Raw genomic sequence first — 7,085 nt, forward strand, 5'->3', positions numbered from 1 at the left:
GACATAAAGCTATGCTGGACTTAATTCTTACTAACAGAAAAGAAATAATGGAAGGAGTTGAAGTTACCGGAACCTTGGGTGAAAGCGACCACGTCATACTGGAATTTAATATAACACTAACACTAGCAACAGAAAACAATCCAACCAGGATCTTAAACTTCAAAAGAGCTGAGTTTAACAAACTCAGAGAGAATCTAGGAAAGAAGGATCCTATGGATGAATGTTTTCCACTTCTTGAGTGGAAAACAACTCAAGAAGTGTGGAAAACTCTGAAAAATGAGATCATAAAAGCCCATACCAGCACAATGCCACTGAAAAAGAAAAACAAGAAATTCAAGAAAAAACCCAACATGGCTGCACAAAGATCTCTCTAACAAATCAAAAGACAAAAAGGACAAATACAAAAAATGGAAAGAGGGGCACAGAACCAAGGTTGATTATCAGGAGGCAGCCAGAACATGCAAAGAAGAAGTCAGGGAAAAAAGGCTCAGAACAAACAAGGACCTACCTCAGGTAAGCCAACCAAGAAAGCAGAACTCTTGAAAGAGGAATTGTCTCAAAGGTAATGTTTATTAGAGGCTAGCGATAGCAGGGACAACAAGGTGAGGTCTGAGGGAGGAATCATATAACAAAGAGCCTGAAAACACTATCATAACAGTATCAGTAGGTAGGCATGAAAGCCAAAATGATATGGACACAGGAGATGTTTTCTTCAGCACTAAAAATGAAACGGAGCATCCAATGATGGAATGCAGAACCTTTGGGCTAGGAGATGGTACCACTGGGAGAACTTTGGATTCCTAGACTACAGTTCACAATACCTGGGTGGCAGGGGGGCCAGGGGCTTGGCAGGAGGTGGGCTAACTTTACAATAACTGGCAAGAACATCTTTGAAAACCAAATGGCTTGCCTTATCCAAGGAGCTTTAAAGTTAAACTGGAGGGGAGGGACACAAACTTTCAGAAAGTAATTCCAAGCATATAAGCACATGGTAAGAAAGTAGGGGAACTCAGATACAAAAAAGGAGATGTATGAAGTAAAGGCAGGGTCACTCAAAAAGGGCTCAGTTGCCTGTATGCTAATGGTCAAAGTATGAGGAACAAACAGGGTGAATGTGAAGTTGTACCTGATCAGAGCAAATATAAAATTTTTGCTTACTGAAACTTGGTGGGATGAAACGCATGACTGGAATATACAATTAGAGGGATTTCAATTTTTCAAAAGAAACAGTCTAATAAAAGAGGAGATGGAGTTGTATTATATATATAAGAAATAGCAACATCTCTATAAAAATGCAAACAAATAATGAAAAATTTATTGAATGCACTTGGGTTAACATAAAATAAAAAAAGGAATGATGTTGCCACCTGTGAATACTACAGACCACCCAAAGAAACAAAAGATAGTCAAACATTTTCCTAATCAATTAGTTATGGTGTGAGGAAGCATGCCAAATAGTAATGGGTGACTTTAACTACACTGACATCATCTGGGAGACAAACGTTGCATCTAGTGGGAGATGAAACCAGTTTCTGATGAACCTAGAAGACAATGTTGGCTGCCAAATGGTAGAGAAGGGAACCAGAGGGTTGACTATACTGGACTTAATTCTCACTAACAATGATGAAATGATAGAATGTGTTGAGGTTGTGGAAGTTTGGGGGAGAGTGAACATATCAAGCCAACTCAAAGGGGGAAACAAGATCCATGCCACCAGTCCTGCCAGTCAACAGATACTTTGTCAGTATAGTGAACTGGGAAAAGAAGGACATGGAAGCAGATGATGTGAAGTCCTGGAAATCCCTCACAATGTATGGAGGCTTCCATCCTAACTCCAAAAAGCAGAAAATGTACACCAGCCAGAATAAGGTCAGGCAGGATCTGGAGACTGTTAAAGGGATTTTCATGGATGAAACCCAAAGCCTCCAAGTGTAGATCAGTAAGATGGCACCCAAAGATGAGCTTCTGAGAGAATGACTTGGGCATCAGCAGACTTCGGAGGATGATCAAACAGAGGAAGTACCATGGTCAGGACAAGAACCCACACGGGACACACATTGACAGATTGCTTAGGTGGAGGATATTAGGAAATCCTACCAGTGGCTGGAAAGGACTGGACTAAAAGAAAGCACTGAAGTATTGATCATAACAATACAACAAAAGTCACTAAGAACCGTAACCATAGAAACAGGGGTCTACCACACTAGACAGGACCCTAGGTACAGACTATGCAGTGAAACCACAGAGAGAATCCAAGACATATTGGCAGGATGTAAGATGAGGGAGGAAGAGGAAGGTTGTGGAAAATAACAAGACTATGATCCGGTGTTGGCAGGGGGGCAAAGGTCGACCTCGAGGCCTCTCGCTTGTGGAGTTCCTCAGGGGTCGGTCCTTTCGCCTCTCCTGTTCAACATCTACATGAAACCGCTGGGTGAGATCATTCGTGGTTTTGGGATTGGGTATCATCAGTATGCTGATGATACCCAGCTTTTTATTTCGACCCCAAACCACCCCAGTGATGCCCTCGATGTGATGTCCCGTTGCCTGGAAGCGGTTCGGGTCTGGATGGGGAGGAACAGGCTTCAACTCAACCCCGACAAGACTGAGTGGCTGTGCGTACCGGCATCTCGGGATATTCAGAATATTCCATCTCTTTCTATGGGGGGTGAGCTATTACCCCCCGTAGATAGGGCTCGCAACTTGGGAGTCCTCCTAGATTCACAGCTTACTCTGGAAGATCACATAGTAGCTGTGACTAGGGGGGCCTTCGCCCAGGTTCGCCTGGTGTGCCAGTTGCAGCCCTATCTAGACCGGGATGCCCTGCGTATGGTCACTCATGCGCTTGTGACCTCTCGTTTAGACTACTGCAACGCTCTCTATATGGGGCTGCCCTTGAGGACCACTCGGAGGCTCCAACTGGTACAGAATGCAGCCGCGAGAGTTGTGCTGGGAGTCTCCTGATACTCCCATGTTACACCTCTGCTCCGTGAGCTGCATTGGCTCCCAGTTGTCTTCCGAGTGAGATTCAAGGTTCTGGTAATGGTTTTCAAGGCCCTACATTGCAGGGGTCCGGAGTACCTTAGGGATCACCAGCTGCCAGCATCAACTTCCCTCCGCCCTGTGCGTTCCCACAGAGAGGGCCTCCTCAGGGTGCCACCGGTCAGAGAATGTCGTCTGGTGGCCCCCAGGGGGAGGTCCTTCTCTGTGGGCGCCCCGGATTTATGGAATCGGTTGCCGGTTGAGCTCCGGATGGCGCTCGACCTTCGCTCCTTCCGGTGCGATCTGAAGACTTATTTGTTCGAACAAGCCGGCCTGGCCTGATGGGGGATGGATTGGGATTTTATTGTTGTTGTAAATATATTTACCTACTGTTTTAGCTAGGGCATTTTGTTTAATTCTTTTTAACTTTTGTAATTTTAACTTTTATATGTTTGCCCTGTTCACCGCCCTGAGTCCTTCGGGAGAAGGGCGATATACAAATAAAATTATTATTATTATTATTATTATTATTATTATTATTATTATTATTATTATTATTATTATTATTATTATTATCCTGTGAGACTTCCAGATGCAGGCAGACAATCAGATACAGAACAATCAAACAGACAGTGTGATAGTAGGCAAGAACCAGAAGACAGCAGTAATAATAAATATAATAGTACCATGACAGTAACAGCAGAAAGAGAAGCTGGAAAAGTGACAGGGAAGAAAGAAGGAACAGGAAAGTATGTGGGAAGTCAAAGCCAGCGGTGGTCAGCTCACTCAGGGCTGTGATTTCAAACCCGGATGAGTGGCTCCAGCAGAGCCCAGAATGAGAACTTTCTGTCCAGACGAATGCAGTGCTAGGAACAGCTAAGATCCTCCACAGAACCCTCAAACTCCCAGGCCTCTTGTAGAAGAGCTGAGTTTGAGGAAGACACAGACCACCCATAGAGCCAAGAATGGGTTTTTAAAGATTTTATTGAAAATTTTAAATTGCAAAATATATGTTGATATGCAAATATCAACAAAAATGGGTTGAAAAAGAAAATGGAAAAAGATAGAAAAAATAAAGTGTTAAAAGAAAAACAGCAGGAAAAGAGAAAAGAAAAGAAAAAGATCCAAAGAAGTAGCTTCCAATCTTCTTCACAAATGTTCTAAATGCAACTACACAACCTCTGCCCATTGGGTCATCATTTCGAAAACATTTCCTTACCAAAAGAGACAAACGGAATGACTAATGGCGGAAGTGTTTTCCAAGTTGGTCCAGAGTTCAAGGGCATCATCAAGGGTGTCAGCCAGTCCCAGGGTCTAAGGTTCAAGGGTGAAATTCATACACCGGATCACACATGAGCCAAATGTTGTTTCCAGCAAAGAGAGCAGAGGGTAACCAAGTCCCTTATACAAGCCGCAGCCAACTGTCGCTAACTGGAATGTTTACTCTGTTGCTCGGCAAGTAACCAAACAGAACTTCTCTCTTTTTCTCTCCTTTCTCCTGGTCTTGTGGGGGGACTTGGAGACCTCAGGTCATCCTCCTCTGACAGCTCCAGCTGCTCAGGTGGATGTTTGTCATTGATCAGCCTCAAGTGATACCTGGCTCTGTCCTTCCTAAGGCTGAAATTCCACAGGCTCAGCAGGAGCTGATTCTTCAGGTTCTGACTCAGATTCTGCCCATGAACCATGACAAGCCGAAAGAGAGATGTGAAAGGAGCCGGAGCTGAGTAATTCAAGGGCAACTCTGAATCATGCCGTAGAAGGATAATCCTGATAAAGTCCTGTCCTCCAAGTGACAGCATGCAGGTTACCAATGGAAATTTCTGTGGCTGGAGAACTAAGGAAAAAGAAAAGCTGCATATTTGGTTCCTAAAATCAAACAGAAGTATTTGCTTTGGGGATTATTTCTATTACTCCCACCTGAATAAATATAGTTGCTACTGTCACATTTTTTTTAAAAAAAAAGAACAATTAAGCTTTCCTTATGAAATGAGCAAGGATGACTTCATGTTTAATGGCTCCAGGGGTCATAAAAATGAATTAATGAGGTGAAGAGGAATAACACAACCACTCTGGGATACCACTGACACTCTTTTTGCCAAGGCGGCTTTCCTCTGCCAAAGCCTTGCAAGCCCTTTGTCCTTTCACCTGCAGCATAGAATCTGGGGAGAGTCTTTCAATGGTTAGAGATAATGTCTCTTTTGAAAGGAAAAAAAAGGTTAGTCCAATTAAGCAATGCTTCTGTCAGAGATGCTGCAGGGGATCCTGCACTGCACAGGAGCTTGGACTAAATGACCTCTAAGCATGAGAAGACTGTGATAATTCTCTTACTGTATGAATCTACACTTCAGCAATCGAAAAATTAAACAATCAGTTGCTGGGGGTACATCTTGCAAGGTGACCTTTTCAGTCCCATGGAGCCTGAGGACGTGTACAAGGCCTTCTCAGCTGCTAGGTTGGCCACTTGTGTATTAGGTCATGCCCTTCCTGGTTTATTAAAGCTGCATGGGAGGGTATGGGGGAATGGGTCTGGGCAGTAGTTAAGCCTTCCTTGAAAGTAAGAGTGGTCCGACCTGCTCTTAAAGAAGTCATGTTGTCCCCTGCTCTGACTATCATCTTGGTCTTATTTCCAAACCGTGAGTCATAAGGAAGTGGCTGGCCCTGTGTACTTTCACAGAATGTTCTGTTCATAGCAAGAAGTGAGCTCTGATCCCAAATGGAACTGACCTCTAAAGAACAGGGAAGAAATTTGAAGTAAAGATTAATCCAAACTGGCCTCAACCACAAGAAGGATATGCTCAGGATATGAGTCTCCAGGATAAAAGAGATACTCTTTGTTCTTTAGGACATCATACAGGCTGTCAACCACAAAGGCTAAATGGGAAAAAAAAACTTTAGCAGAATCAATAAATTCAAATTGAACCATCTCAAAGAATCTTAGAAAATGAACTGAACTTAGGCAAAACCATGGTAAATAAACAAAAATATAAACTTCTATAGGTTAAATGTTTCGATTTCAATCATTGCAGTGTGGTCATGTGATGCCAATTGTAGGAACGTGAGTATTTTATTTTATTTTTATTTTTATTCCATTTATATCCCGCCCTTCTCCGAAGACTCAGGGCAGCTTACAAGCTTAGCAGTAGCCTTCATTCTATGTATATGCCTGCTTATTAGGGCTTTCACCCCCCGAAGCGGCATTATTACAAAGTCAGCTTATGAGGTGATACTTGGTGTGGGAGGTGATTTGAGGACTTCTAGTGCCATAAGAATCATAAATTCTCTCTTATTTTAATGAATAAGTGTTCATAATTCAAGGTTGAAATACATACGTGGCAATCTGTCCCAAGAGCAAAATACAATGTTTGGGTCTATAGATACACTGAAGAATAGTTAAGATTGCAATGCAATAGGTACTGTGTTTTCCCAAAAGTAACACCCAATCTTACTTTCTTCTGGGCTCTGAGGTAAGCATTAAGATTTACTTTCGGGGAGGGCTTGCTGACTTGTTTGATTAAGGAGGGAAGAATAATACCTTTCATCAAAGATTGGAAACCCTTTGCAGCTATCACACATGAGCTGGTCCTTGCTCATTTCATAAGGAAAGCTTATTTTATATATATATAAAATAAAATAACTTATAAAAAAACTTATAAAACTTATAAAAAAACAAAAAGCCTTGACAAATACTTAACATACATTTGCCTTGCCTTCTAGCTAATAAAAAGAGAGAAAGAACCTGTGGCTCAGCAAGTTAAAACAACTGCCTAATATACAATCAGCCCAGGTTCGAATCTCAGATAAAGGGTATGACTGACTGATGAGAACATAAAGAGTTCGAAATGGCCATCTCAGCCTCCCAAAATTCTTTATTAGCAATTTGAATAATTTGCACAAATAATGAGCTGTCATAGTTGACTATATCCTGTGGATAAGCCTTGAGACAGGCCAAAGCAGGAATGAAAGAGTTAATTAGCAAGGTGCTTTCAAACAGCCTTGACAAATACTTAACATACATTTGCCTTGCCTTCTAGCTAATAAAAAGAGAGAAAGAACCTGTGGCTCAGCAAGTTAAAACAACTGCCTAATATACAATCAGCCCAGGTTCG

Source organism: Vipera ursinii (assembly GCF_947247035.1).
Source record: "Vipera ursinii genome assembly, chromosome: 2".
In the NCBI taxonomy this organism is placed as follows: Eukaryota; Metazoa; Chordata; class Lepidosauria; order Squamata; family Viperidae; genus Vipera; species Vipera ursinii.